The 15,747-nt window shown below is 37.9% G+C and overlaps 1 long non-coding RNA gene across 1 annotated transcript in view; it reads right to left on the bottom strand.

Annotated features, from left to right (window-relative positions):
• Positions 1-381: 381 nt before the first annotated feature.
• The window catches only part of LOC113614891 (uncharacterized), a 35,438-nt gene continuing 20,072 nt past the window's right edge, over positions 382-15,747 (bottom strand). The window contains exons 3-7 of the long non-coding RNA XR_003430752.1: positions 14,995-15,197; positions 5,974-6,030; positions 3,739-5,049; positions 1,362-2,359; positions 382-430 (exon numbers count right to left, since the gene is read on the bottom strand). This is a non-coding gene — a long non-coding RNA (uncharacterized LOC113614891). The remainder of the gene's footprint in view (positions 431-1,361; positions 2,360-3,738; positions 5,050-5,973; positions 6,031-14,994; positions 15,198-15,747) is intronic.

Here is a 15,747-nt window from a genome sequence, read left to right as displayed (position 1 = left end):
GGACAGGTCACCATCTACTAGTATGGCTATTTCCATAAGTAGCCTCTCAGAGGGGAATGTGCAGCACTCCTTAGAAAAGGAGTACAGAGCAACCAACCCCACAGATGTCCCACTGCAGATGTTATTTATTTATTTTATATTTTCTTTTTGGCTGTGTTGGGTCTTCGTTGCTGCGCGCCGGATTTCTCTAGTTGCAGCGAGCAGGGGCTACTCTTCGTCATTGCGGTGCGCGGACTTCTCATTGCGGTGGCTTCTCTTGTTGCGGAGCACGGGCTCTAGGTGCATGGGCTTCAGTAGTTGTGGCTCGCGGACTCTAGAGCGCAGGTTCAGTAGTTGTGACGCACGGGCTTAGTTGCTCTGCAGCACGTGGGATCTTCCCAGACCAGGGCTTGAACCCGTGTCCCCTGCATTGGCAGGCTATTCTTAACCACTGCACCACCAGGGAAGTCCCAGATGTTATTTAAAGAGAAAAAAAATGATCTCATCACTTAGCCCACTTACCTTAATTCTAACCTCAGGGAACCCCTGCTAAAACCCAGCCAGCCCAGCATTCAACCACATGTCTACAATTATCTCAGTTGGCAGCATGAGTAAAATTCTTAAAACAGCTTAGCAACCCTGATTTCTATGTGTGTGGTGGTAGTGGGGTTGTAAATGTGGTATATGCTATACCAAATTTTGGACAGCAGGGATAGAAAGGAAAGTGGTCACAAAATCAGGCCAGGAAACATGCAACAGTTGTATGGTGGTGAGAATCACTGTCCTGAATAATAGATTGTCCACCCCACCTGTTTGTTGTTATTCTCCGTTAGTTCTATTCTGAAATGGTCTCAGGGTAACAGAAATGGTATCAAATGTATCATTAAAATCAAAGACACCTCATCATACACTGACAGATACATAAGACATTATCAATGTCATTATTATTACAAGTAGAAGAATCATAACAAATAACAAAACCTAACAATACGTTATCAGTTCAACCTAGTATTAAGAGTGAAAAGTATCTAGTAAGCATCCTTGGGCTGCTAAACCATAGATATTTTTGGATATCTAATTCAGGTAGAAAATGTTGTTGGAAAACTGTCATCAACTTTCAAACAAATTGATTCATGCTATTATTTCATTAGGATAGAGAAACCACTTTTTAAAAAATAGTTTATTTCCCAGACTAGAGATTATACAAAATAAAGTTGTGAGGGGGAGGAGGAAACAATGGAAAGGTGATTTTCCCCCTAAACCTGAAAGACTAGTGAGCTGTTACACGAAAATGCTTAGTATTATATCCACTTGTTCCAACAGAAGTAAAACCCAGGCTAGGAAATTTCAAAACAGTGGTAATTTTTTATCACTTTCCTTACCTTTCCTCAGCTCCACCTTTATGACTGCTCATCAAATCCAAGTGTTGAAAGGTTTTATATCTTTAGCAATGCTCTTTTTCCTCTAACAATTTCCTCTTGCTTAAAAATGGCAAACATGTAAAACATGTCATACTATTAGTGACATGGGATCAGAGGGTTTCTTTAGGATAGGACGTCTTCATCTCAGGGTGTCCTCTTCAATAAAGATGTCTCTTTCAATAAAATAGGACTTAAAAGGTAAAATTTCAGTGGGCAACTCTCCTACCCACGCCTAATCTTCTGATCATTCTTCACCTTGTCACGGCCACCCTCCTTCCCACTTCATCCACTCTCTCCAACAAATTCCGTTCTCTTCCATTCGTTCCTCCCTCTGCATCCTATTTCTCTCCATTCTCTTGCCCACCCACTTTCCATCATTTTTTTCACACCACCCCAACTGCTACCATCCTAGCTGGGAAATAGAGCCTCCCCTCAGACCCCAAGGCAGCCCATTCAGCTGGGCCAGCATAGGAGCCAACCCTGCCATTCCTCAGCCCAAGGAAAATCAACAAGTACCTCTGATACAATTACAGCTGCACCAGGATGCATAGCCATAGAGGGAACAAAGCTATAAACATAATTCACTATCTCTGCAGAAGCACATGCTTCAGAGTGCCCGCAAGCTTTCGAAACTGACTTTACAATGAGGATTTGTATATTTTATAGACATTAAAATCATGCTGGTTGTTTGAATTTACATAACACGTTTTCGGGTATAAATTTGTATCTTGTGCTATTTGGAGACGGGGCCACACAAAGACAGGATGGTGCCATTAGTATTAGTTGACTTTATCTTCAGAAACAGTGGCATTATTCTAGCTGGTTTATCGTTATATGTGATCTTTATGGGATTGCTAGACGGCTTTGTTCTGTTTATATAGGTAACTCATTAGCACACTGCACAGGACACCACATATGGCTTCTGTCTGGCCTCGTCTGTGGAGATGAAAAAACCAAGCCTGGAGAGAAGAAAGATCCTTGTTTTACTCAGAAAAAGGCTCTTCAAAGTGGCCATTTTTTCCTTGACTCCAGTTCCTACTATAACCCACAGTTATTCCCCATGTATTGCTCAGGCTCTTGCATCTCCCTCACCCTGGCCCTAGCAGTTACTGTAAAAATTCCCTGAGGAGATATATATATCTCCCTGAGGAGGTATAGGTATAGATAAAGACATAGATATAGATATATAGATACCGTCAAAAATAGCACAACTGAAACCACCAAATCAATAAATAGTATTTAGCTCTCAAACTAGGAGCTTCCAAATTCAAAGATTGATATGAAGCTCATGGGCATGAAATTAAAGGATAGTTTATAAAGTGAAATGAGAAAGTTATTAACGTTTACAATGACTCATTATTACAATGGGGGTTCCAGATGGCAGGAGATTGGTTAAAAGTGATTCTCTTATACCATTTTTAGGAAGATGACTTAAGTTTTATTATGACTGTCAGAGGCATTTATAAGAAATAACCTAAGGGGGCTTCCCTGGTGGCGCAGTGGTTGAGAGTCCACCTGCCGATGCAGGGGACACGGGTTCGTGCCCCGGTCCGAGAAAATACCACATGCCGAGGAGCGGCTGGGCCTGTGAGCCATGGCCGCTGAGCCTGCACGTCTGGAGCCTGTGCTCCGCAACGGGAGAGGCCACAGCAGTGAGAGGCCCGCGTACCACAAAAAAAAAAAAAAGAAATAACCTAAGTTTTGCTTATGTTCATGAAATAATCTAAACTTAGTTTTGCTTCCGTGGCTTGCATGGTTTTGTCTGCCCAGGGAAGCCTCAGGTTTGGTCTCCCTTTTGTTATGTTTAGCAATTCCCCCCTTTCTGGTCATTATCTCAGCAAGCTAAGGGTGTGGCCAACTAGTTTAGCATTACTCTTGGTAACCACTGTTGATACAGCCAGGCTAAAGAATCACACGTTCATTGTTTCCAATAGTTGAGTCAACAGGATGGAGGGTCATGTAGTTGCTGTTACTAACAGCTGCATCATCATCATAGACATGGGAAGTTAGATCACTGAATTCTTCAGGTTGTCTAATCCTGATGGATATCATTTGGTGTAAGAGAGGCTAGCAAAAGGCATTTAAAACCCTTGGGAGGATACAATGCACTAGAAAGGTTAACATGATGACTATAATCAGAATAGTAGCCAAGAATTTTAAAAATTCTCAAGGGCAGAGAATCCCAGAAGCTAAGATCTAACCAACTAGATAACTCGAATGGGCTGTAATCAAATTCAGGCTTTACCTATATATACACATATTATATTTATATATATATATATATATTTTAACATACGCACAACACGATGTATTAGCAATCATATATCCTCATGATTACCTAGGACAGGATGAACATGAGGATGTTTCAGTTCAGGAGGTGGTACTGCAGGTGTGCCTCCACCTAAGGCCTCTATATGATGTGTGCAATAAGGTAATTTAATAAGACGCATTTCTATGGAAATAAAAGAAAAACAAGGGTTAACAGTTCGAGCAAATTATAAATTCAGTTTCTGAGTTTGGAGAGCAGCCAATTGAGAACATTTCTAGATTTGAATTCGAAGCATCTTTAGGGAGTGGAATAAGGATGGCAGTTTCAATCTGTGGATTTTCCTGGTTTGCAGCTTAACTGTCTTTGATGTCATCAGGTATTCTACTGAACTTTCTTGAGCAGCCTTTACAGCAACAAGCATGAAGGTTGTCCATACATGATCTATTGTGGTGATTTCTCTGAAGTTTACAAGTAGATAACGAAACCTCAAAGACAATTAACAGGACTAGAATTTGATAAAGAATACACCATACTTTTCTATACTTACCTGGTAGGAGAGATACCATGATAACCATAGTTTTCTAGTGAAACAATTTTTTCCATAGTCATCCCACTTTTATCAAAATACTTATAGTGAAACTAATTTGTTTATAAGTCATCTTATTAAACTTGGATAGATTATTTACATAAATGTAGTAAGAATAGTAATTCTATGCAGATTCTCAAACATGACATTTTGGTCAAAGCCTTGGTAATATCCAAGGGGCTTTACTGGCTCCATAAAGTCAACTTTAGTTCTTTAAAATTGCCTGGTAATAAAGAATTTCAGATTAGACCTTTAAAGTCTCTTTAGGCTAAGAAGCCAAGCTAAGGACTTGTTTACTTGTGTCCTGCTACAAGAAGAACAAATTCTTATTGAGTTTATATAAATACATATATTGTCATGAAAAGAAGAGTATTTAATAAGAGTTTCTGAATTCTGGAGGGATTAGGTAGGGAGAAAAAGATAAATGTTTCAACTTTTGTTTACAAAAGCATACTTTCTCAAATTGCTGTCAAGTTATAAATATTAATAGCTTAAAAGAGAGGAGCAAAAGGAGTCCTTTAAATCTGGAAAACAAAACATTAAACAACCAGCAATATTTAAAATGAAGTCATAAAAGTTATAATCATCTTCATCAGTTCATTCAGTCTCCTGTAATTAATTTTTGTTTTGCTTCATCTTGGGTTAGTAGCTTTATGAATCAATCACTTTTCCAGTAGAGTCTTAGAAATTCTTACCCAGTTCAGTGTTATGATCTTAAAGTTATCAGAAACTTGTATTCTAGAGTACTTGTTAATATCTTTTCCATAAATCTCTTTGAAGATGAAGCATTTTGCCTGTAGATGATTACAAGTGCTTTCAGAGAGGAATCAAGAGTAAAACAATAACTGTGACAAAAGACTTAAAAACATCCATGGTTAAAGATCTAGTCAGAATTCACCAAAAAATGATGCCCAAGTTATTATTTTGTGACATACAATATTATAAAATAGTCACTGGAATTTTGACTGATAACATTATACAAGGACATACCAGGTTTTTAGGAATTTCATATAATTTCTAGAACACATATTAATAATATATACTATGTAAATATAATCTAAGAAGGTCAAACATTACTTTTTATTTGACAATGTTTGCCATGCAATTTAATATCAAATAAGCCTAAATAAACTGAGATTTCTCTTTTATAAGGAGAAAGAGCAAATTTTTTCAGAACTTCCAGGGGCCCTCTGGAAAATTCCAAAGTTAGTTTGAGGTCAAAAAGACTTCATTCAGAATTTGATTTGGGGAAGTTTGTTAAAAATGTCAAAAGATTTGAAACGCTTGATCAATTAGGAGTGTAAGTCACTATGACATAACACTTAGTTATCTGTTCACCAAAGTGATAACTGAAAGATTTCAAAGGCAAATATAGGAAGTTATATAGCTGTAAAAAACCTTAGCTCTTAAAATTGAAAAAACTCAGTTTTCCTAATTAAAGATCTGATAAAGACAATGTGGAACACAGGAAATATTTCCCATGACACGGAATCCTTGTTTCCTAGGCAGATTACATTAAAGGTAAAGAAAAACATTTTATAATATTTTATTAAGAACAGACCCATAATCTAAGAAATTTTGTGATTTTAACAGAGAGAAAATTAAACTCTAGTTTTGTATCAGTACATTACTGGGCTCATTTTAAAAATCCTTGTAAATAAATCTATTCAATTTTAGCCAGCTGTGACCTCACAACATAAAATTTCTCTTCCACAAACCTTTTGCATCTTTCTATATTCATTAAGGTTTTGCCTTCTTCTTTTTCCTTTCTTCTTCTGAAAAAAAAAACAGTCATTTTATTTTACACATTACTCTCTTTCTCCTTAACAAAAACACATCCTATATTCCTTGCATACTCCTCATATGAAAATACATTTTATTGTAAATCAACTACAATTTTTTAAAATTACAAGTTCAAACCTCATAATAAGGATCACTTTGATGTTCCATATCCCTAGAATCAGCAATATTTTCACTATTATATTGATTTCTTCCAATCAATGTGAGGGAGAGCAATGTCAGTTTTCATTTCTTTGAATCAAAGTACAAAACTGCAGGGCAGAATAGTCTAACAAATAATGTTCATGTGCTGTTGGTTGTCAAAGAGAAGAGTTAGAGGGAAAGAGAAAACCAGACATCAGCTCCTCTCCCTAAAATACACTAAACAACCAGCTCAGGTGGTTTTGTGTCCTGTTCACTTGTGCAGTAACTATTGCTCGTATCCATGCCATGTAAACTCAGTCTATTATTTTCAGGATGTAGAACACACCTCTACATCCTTAGCAAGGAAACAGAAGAGCCAGTCTCATAATGAATGAGTGCTTTGGCACTTGTTAGGGGTTTGTATCCTCGGGTTTAGATCAATGAGTTCATTAATTTCCTAATGCTAGATATTCAGGGGCTTTATGGAGAATGAATAGAAGTTCTGTTGACAGAATTAAAGGCTATGTAGCTGTGACAAAATTAAGAATGTCTCAGTTCTACTCTGTTTTTGGAATCTGAAGGGAGAAGAAAGTATGTAGAAAAAATATGCAAACACTTACTGAAAACTGTTTGTTCCTTTTTTATTCAAATATTTTATGGAGTTGTTTTTTATGAAGAAATGAAATAAATCTGTACTGATATTTTTTTAAATCCAATTTTCTTCCCTTTCTTTGTATACAAAGTTGTTTTCCTTCACTCTTTATTGTTTCTAGTACCTCTATTTTTACATATGAAAATTACAAAGCAGGCAGTAGTGAACTATCTATCATATATTAGCACCCTATGGTAAATTAGCAAATTTATAAATACATAATTATAAAAACTTATATTTTTTAGAAACACGTTTTTCATAGTACAATATTTAATGTGGTTTTAATGTGGCAAAAGACATATTTATTAATAGACCCAAATATCTTTGTCTCTGTAAAAATTAAGAAAAATAAATAAATTTAAATTTATGTTTAGTGATCAATGTCTCAGTAAATTATCTTATTTGGAAATGATCTAGACAATAAATGTTCATTATTTAGTTTAGCTTAGTATAAACTTTTATTTTATTTACATTTATTTAAATTACTTGTTTTTAACAATTATGCTTAGATTAGCCATCAAACAGCTAGCCATCATCTTAAGTTATTGTTTTTTGTTTTTTGTTTGTTTGTTTGTTTTTGTTTTGCGGTACGCGGGTCTCTCACTGTTGTGGCCTCTCCCGTTGCAGAGCACAGGCTCCGTATGTGCAGGCTCAGTGGTCATGGCTCACGGGCCCAGCCGCTCCGGCATGTGGGATCTTCCCCGACCAGGGCACGAACCCGTGTCCCCTGCATCGGCAGGCGGACTCTCAACCACTGCGCCACCAGGGAAGCCCTTAAGTTATTTTGTAACATAGAGATAGCGTGAGCCTATGTGACAAATAAACCAAGGTAGAAAAAGTTATATGTTTGCATTACATTTAATATTGACAATTCCAAAGACAAGGCTGTTTTTATTAAACCAACAAACTTAAACTAACTTTTATTTAACAAAGATTATCCTGATCATGTGAACTTGAAAACAGCTGGATTAGAGTTTCCATTTCTGAGAGTTTTAGGAATATTTAATTTATACATGCACTTATTTCTCTTTAAGCCAACTAAGTAGAATTCTTTTTAAAATATCAGGGGCAGAGTCAAGATGGCAGTGTGGGAAGATGTAGAGTTAGCGTCTCCCCACAACTAGGGTGCCTGCCGGCCGCTGGTGGGGAGACCCGCAAGGAGACAGGAGGAACCCTAAAGTGAACCAGTAGGACGTAGGGGTACTGAGCAGGGAGGAGAAGTGGAAGCCAGACAGAATCAGTGCCCCTGAGGCCAGGGAGATCAGGAGAAGCAGGCGGTAGGGGCCCTCCCAGACCGGAGAAGCAGGACAGGAGGGCGTTTACCCCACCCACTCGAGCCCAGGAAGCCTGCTGGGCTCCTAGGTGAGGTCCCCTGCCTTCTGAGACCAGGGGTTGGGGGGGCACACCTGGGCCCCTTCTGTTCCTTGATCCTAAGCCCCAATCCCCACAGCCCCCAAGGCCTTTTCCAGCCCTGTGGGTCCTGAGCATTGCCCCTGCCCACCGCCCAAACCTCACCCTTGCTTAGGCCCTGCCCTCCACAGCCAAGGCCTTCCCCCACCTTTTTTTCCCCCTCCTCCTCTTTTTTACTAGTAGTTCTGTACTACTAGTAAAACTACTGGTACTGTAGTTCTTTCCGGTTGTTGATTCATCTATATTTTTACTTTTATATTCTTCATAACATATCTGTTAGTTTCCTAGTCTAATTTTATATTTCACTTTGTTATTGGGGTTTTTTTTGTTTTTTTGCTTTTTCTGCCGCTCCAGATGGCTTGCGGGATCTTGGTTCATGAGCCCAGAATTGGGCCTAAGCTCCTGCGGTGGGAGCTCCGAGTCCAAACCACTGGACTAACAGAGAACCTCAGACCCTAGGGAATATTCATTGGAGTGAGGTCTCACAGAGTTCCTCATCTCAGCACCAAGACCCATCTCTACCCAATAGCCTACAAACCCCAGAGTTGTAAACCTCAGGCCAAACAACCAGTAAGACAGGAACACAATCCCACTCATAAAAAAAAAAAAGAGAGACACGGCAAAAAAAAATATCACAGATGAAGGAGCAAGGTAAAAACCTACAAGACCAAATAAATGAAGAGGAAATAGGCAATCTACCTGAAAAAGAATTCAGAGTAATGATAGTAAAGATCATCCAGAATCTCAGAAATAGAATGGAGGCACAGATTGAGAAAATACAAGAAATGTTTAACACAGATCTAGAAGAACAAACAAACAGAGATGAACAACATAATGACTGAAATGAAAAATACACTAGAAGGAATCAAAAACTGAGGCAGAAGAACAAATAAGTGAGCTGGAAGACAAAATGGTGGAAATAACTGCCAAGGAGCAGACTAAAGAAAAAAGAATGAAAAGAATTGAAGACAATTTCAGAGACCTCTGGGACAACAATAAATGTACCAACATTCGAATTATAGGGGTCCCAAAAGAAGAGGAGAAAAAGAAAGGGCCTGAGAAAATATTTGAAGAGATTATAGCTGAAAACTTCCCTAACATGGGAGAGAAAATAGTCATTCAGGTCCAGGAAGCACAGAGAGTCCCATATAGGATAAACCCTAGGAAAAACACACCAAGACACATATTAATCAAACTAATAAAAATTAAACTCAAAGAAAAAATATTAAAAGCAGCAAGGGAAAAACAAAAAACAACATACAAAGGAATCCCCATAAGTTATCAGCGGGTTTTTCAGTGGAAACTCTTCAGGCCAGAAGGGAGTGGCAGGATATACTTAAAGTGATGAAAGAGAAAAACCTACAACCAAGATTACTCTAGCCAGAAAGGATCTCATTCAGATTTGACGGAGAAGTCAAAAGCTTTTCAGACAAGCAAAAGCTAAGAGAATTCAGCACCACCAAACCAGCTTTACCGCAAATGCTAAAGAAACTTCTCAAAGAGGGAAACACAAAAGAAGAGAAAGACCCACAAAAACCAACCCAAAACAACTAAGAAAATGGTAATAGGAACATACGTATCGATAATAACCTTGAATGTAAATGGATTAAATGCCCCAATGAAAAGACAGAGACTGGCTGAATGGATACAAAAACAAGACCCATATATATGCTATCTCCAAGAGACCCACTTCAGACCTAGGGACACATACAAACTGAACATGAAGGGATGGAAAAAGATATTCCATGCAAATGGAAATCAAAAGAAACCTGGAGTAGCAATACTCATATCAGATAAAATAGACTTTAAAATAAAGTCTGCTACAAGAGACAAGGAGGGACACTACATAATGATCAAAGGATCAATCCAAGAAGAAGATATAACAATTATAAATGTTTATGCACCCAACATAGGAGCACCTCAATACATATGGCAAATGCTAACAACCAGGAAAGGAGAAATCAACAGTAACACAGTAATAGTAGGGTGCCTTAACACACCACTTACACCAATGGACAGATCATCCAAACGAAAAATAAATAAGGAAGCACAAGCTTTAAATGATACAATAGACCAGATAGATCTAACTGATATTTATAGAACATTCCACCCAAAAGTGGCAGAATACACTTTCTTCTCAAGTGCACATGGAACATTCTCCAGGATAGATCACATTTTGGGTCAAAAATCAAGTCTTGGAAAATTTAAGAATATTGAAATCATATCAAGCATCTTTTCTGACCACAATGCTATTAGGTTGGAAATCAATTACATGAAAAAAACTGTAAAAAACACAAATACACGGAGGCTAAACAGTGCACTACTAAATAACCAAGAGATCACTGAAGAAATCAAAGAAGAAATAAAAAAATACATAGAAACAAATGACAATGAAAACACAACGACCCAAAACCTATGTGACGCAGCAAAAGCAGTCCTAAGAGGGAAGTTTATAGCAATACAATCTCACCTCAAGAAACAAGAAAAATCTCAAATAAACAATCTAACCCTACACTTAAAACAACTAGAGAAAGAAGAACAAAGAAAACCCAAAGTCAGTAGAAGGAAAGAAATCATAAAGATCAGAGCAGAAATAATGAAATAGAAACAAATAAAACAATAGCAAAGATCAATAAAACTAAAAGCTGGTTCTTTGATCAGATAAACAAAATTGATAAACCCTTAGCCAGACTCATCAAGAAAAAAAGGGAGAGGACGCAAATCAATAAAATTAGAAATGAAAAAGGAGAAATCACAACTGACACTGCAGAAATACAAAGGATTATAAGATACTACTACAAGCAACTATATGCCAATAAAGTGGACAACCACGAAGAAATGGACAAATTCTTGGAAAGGTACAATTTTCCAAGACTGAACCGGGAAGAATTAGAAAATATAAACAGGCCTATCACAAGTAATGAAATTGAAACCGTAATTTAAAATCTCCCAACAAACAAAAGTCTAGGACGAGATGGCTTCACAGGCAAATTCTATCAAACATTTAGAGAAGAGCTTACACCAATCATTCTCAAAATCTTCCAAAAAATTGCAGAGGGAGCAATTCATTCCATGAAGCCACCATCACCCTGATACCAAAACCAGTAAATGATATCACAAAACAAGAAAATTATAGACCAATATCACTGATGAACGTAGATGCAAAAATCCTCAACAAAATACTAGCAAACAGAATCCAACAGCACATTAAAAGGATCACACACCATGATCAAGTGGGATTTATCCTAGGGATGCAAGCATTCTTCAATATATGCAAATCAATGTGATACACCACATTAACAAATTAAGGAATAAAAACCATATGATCATCTCAATAGATGCAGAAAAGGCTTTTGACAAAATCCAACACCCATTTATGAAAAAAACTCTCCAGAAAATGGGTATAGAGGGAACCTACCTCAACATAACAAAGGAAATATATGACAAACCCACAGCAAACGTCATTCTCAATGGTGAAAAACTGAAAGCATTTCCACTAAGATCAGGAACAAGACAAGGATATCCACACTCACCACTCTTATTCAACATAGTTTTGGAAGTCCTAGCCACAGCAATCAGAGAAGAAAAAGAAATAAAAGGAATGCAAATTGGAAAAGAAGAAGTAAAACTGTCACTGTTTGCCAATGACATGATACTATACATAGAAAATCCTAAAGATACCACCAGAAAACTACTAGAACTAATCAGTGAATTTGGTAAGGTTGCAGGATACAAAATTAATGCACAGAAATCTCGGGCACTCCTATACACCAACAACGAAAAATCAAAAAGAGAAATTAAGGAAACACTCCCATTAACCATTACAACAAAAAGAATAAAATACCTAGGAATAAACCTGCTTAAGGAGGCAAAAGACTTGTACTAAGAAAACTATAAAACACTGATGAAAGAAGTCAAAGATGACATAAACAGATGGAGAAATATACCATGTTCTTGGATTGGAAGAATCAATATTGTGAAAATGACTATACTACCCAAAGCAATCTACAGATTCAACACAATCCATACCAAACTACCAATGACATTCTTCACAGAATTAGAATAAAAAATTTTACAATTTGTATGAAAACACAAAAGACCCCAAATAGCCAAAGCAATCCTGAGAAAGAAAAACGGAGTTGGAGGAATCAGGCTCCCTGACTTCAAACTATACCACAAAGCTACAGTAATCAAGACAGTATGGTACAGGCACAAAAACAGAAATATAGATCAATGGTACAAGATAGAATGCCCAGAGATAAACCCACGCACCTATGGTCACCTAATTTATGACAAAGGAGGCAAGAACATACAATGGAGGAAAGACAGCCTCTTCAATAAGTGGTGCTGGGAAAACTGGACAGCTACATATAAAAGAATGAAATTAGAACACTACCTAACATCATACACAAAAATAAGCTCCAAATGGATTAAAGACTTAAATGTAAGACCAGACACTATAAAACTCTTAGAGGAAAACATAGGAAAAACACTCTTTGACATAAACCACAGCAAGATCTTTTTCGACCCACCTCCTAAAGTAATGGAAATAAAAACAAAAATAAACAAATGGGACTTAATTAACCTTAAAAGCTTTTGCATAGCAAAGGAAACCATAGACAAGACAAAAACACAACCCTCACAATGGGAGAAACTATTTGCAAATGAAACAACAGACAAAGGATTAATCTCCAAAATATACAAACAGCTCATGGAGCTAGCTCAATATCAAAAAAACAAACAATTCATTTAAAAAATGGTCAGAAGACCTAAATAGACATCTCACCAAGGATGACATACAGATGGCCAAGAGGCACATGAAAAGATGCTCCACATCACTAATTACTAGAGAAATGCAAGTCAAAACTACAATGAGGCATCAACTCACGCCAGTCAGAATGGCCATTATCAAAATATCTAGAAACAATAAATGCTGGAAAGGGTGTGGTGTAAAGGGAATCCTCCTGCACTGTTGGTAGGATACAACCACTATGGAAAACAGTATGGAGGTTCCTTAAAAAACTAAAAATAGAACTACCATATGACCCAGCAATCCCACTACTGGGCACATACCCTGAGAAAACCATAATTCAAAAAGAGACATGTACCACAATGTTCATTGCAGCACTATCTACAATAGCCAGGCCATGGAGCCAACCTAAATGTCCATCAACAGACGAATGGATAAAGAAGATATGGCACATATATACAATGGAATATTACTCAGCCATAAAAAGAAATGAAATTGAGTTATTTGTAGTGAGGGGATGGACCTGGAGTCTGTCATACAGAGTGAAGTAAGTCAGAAAGAGAAAAACAAATACCATATGCTAACACATATATATGGAATCTAAAAACAAAAATGGTACTGATGAACCTAGTTGCAGGGCAGGAATAAAGTGACAGACATAGAAAATGGACTTGACGACATGGGGTGGGAGGGCGAAGCTGGGGCGAAGTGAGAGTAGCATCAACGTATATACACTACTGAATGTAAAATAGTTGGCTGGTGGGAAGCAGCTGCATAGCACAGGGAGATCGGCTCGGTGCTTCGCCATGACCTAGAGGGGTGGGATAGGGAGGATGGGAGGGAGGCTCAAGAGGGAGGGGATATGGGGACATTGTATGCATATGGCTGATTTGCTTTGTTGTGCAACAGAAACTAACACGGTATTGTGAAGTAATTATACTCCAATAAAGATCTATTAAAAAAATATCATGTAGGGCTTTCCTGGTGGCACAGTGGTTGAGAGTCCGCCTGCCAATGCAGAGGACATGGGTTCGTGCACCAGTCTGGGAAGATCCCACATACCGCGGAGTGGATGGGCCCGTGAGCCATGGCCACTGAGCCTGCGCGTCGGGAGCCTGTGCTCCACAACAGGAGAGGCCACAACAGTGAGAGGCCCGCGTACCGCAAAAAAAAAAAAAAAAAAAAATATCATATATACATGGGAATTCCCTGGCGGTCCAGTGGTTATGACTCGGGGCTTTTACTGCCAAGGGCCCGGGTCCAACCCCTGGTTGGGGAACTAAGATCCCACAAGCTGCACGGGGCGGCCAAAACAATATCATATATGTATATATATAATATACATACATATATGGATATACATAAACATGTAGACAGAGACAAAGGTCTTATAGTTTTTAATTTTAGCCATATCTCAGGTATAATAATACAAAACTCAAAAGAATCTGGATCCAAATTGTTTTTCTGGCCGACAGACTAATTTAAGGTTACCTGCTCAGATGGCCAAAGTTTTTTAATGAAGATTTTGTGCGTGTGTGTGTGTGTGTGTGTGTGTGCGTGCGCACACGCACACGCGCACTGTAAGGATTCTTTTAGAAAAGCTATTTTTAGAGTCATTTTGTCTCTTAGAAACTTCTGCATACCAATCAAAGAGTATCTTCCATCGTCTCTGAGAGGTTTGCAATCCTCTTTTCAAGGGCATCCCGTAAAGTGGACTATCTTATCTAAGTTAAAATTTCCCCGAAGTGGCCACTACAATTCCAAATTATCCTTTGTAAAGTTCATCCATTTTGCCAGAAAGGCACAAGATCCTGGTCCATAGTAGGTATACATACAAGAAGCAAGAGTTTTTAAGGGAGGAGGAGAATGAGATTTAGATGAGGTGGAACCTATCTCTTCCTCTAGATTCCCTGAAACAATCTGTGAGGACCTCAGTCATCCTACCATTGCCTAAATCCCAGGGAATCACAAGTTTCTCCCCTTTCAGACAGAAGGGTGACTTACCAAGAAGCTTCAACAAACAGAATACAGGTATGCACAATAAATTCCGAGAGCTCAACATGCAAAGAGAGCAACATTCAGGCTGACTGCAAGGTTGGCAAGAAAGTGGTGAGCTCAATGGGCCCAGTGGGTACCAGCACGTGGTTGCTCACTGGCCTCAGAGTTGTTGAGGGTCTTCTTTGGATACCACTTCTGATGTCAGAAAACTGTCAAAAATCCAGAAATAACATAATCAAAACCACCAAATCAATAAATAGTATTTAGTAAGAGTTTGTTGTGTATATAAAAACAGGAACTGGGAGCTTCCAGAGTCAAAGATGGATATGAAGGTCACAGGCATTAAATTACAGCAAGGCTTATAAAGTGAAAATGAGAGGAAAAAAAAGTGAAAATGAGAAAGTTATTAACGTTTACAATGACTGGTTATTACAATGGGGGGTTCTAGATGGCAGGGGATTGGTTAAAAGTGATTACCTCATACCATTTTAAAGACCATGACTTAAGGTTTTTTTTTTATGACTGTCAGAGGTATTTATAAGAAATAACCTAGGTTAAGTTTCATTTATGTTCATTTATGAACATAAGTTCATTTATGAACATTAAGTTCATTTATGAAATAAGCTAGATTTAGTTGAGCTTACTGGCTTAAATGGTTTTGTCTGCTCAGGGAATTCTCAAGTCCAGTCTCCATTTTGTATTTAATTTTAACCACACACACACACACACACACACACACACACACACACACACACACAC

This window comes from Aethalodelphis obliquidens, unplaced genomic scaffold (genome assembly GCF_003676395.1).
Source record: "Aethalodelphis obliquidens isolate GAN/ISIS:26980383/991018 unplaced genomic scaffold, ASM367639v1 scaffold107, whole genome shotgun sequence".
Lineage (NCBI taxonomy): Eukaryota > Metazoa > Chordata > Mammalia > Artiodactyla > Delphinidae > Aethalodelphis > Aethalodelphis obliquidens.
Note: the sequence above shows the minus strand (reverse complement) of the source record. Positions and strands in the feature narration are given on the sequence as shown.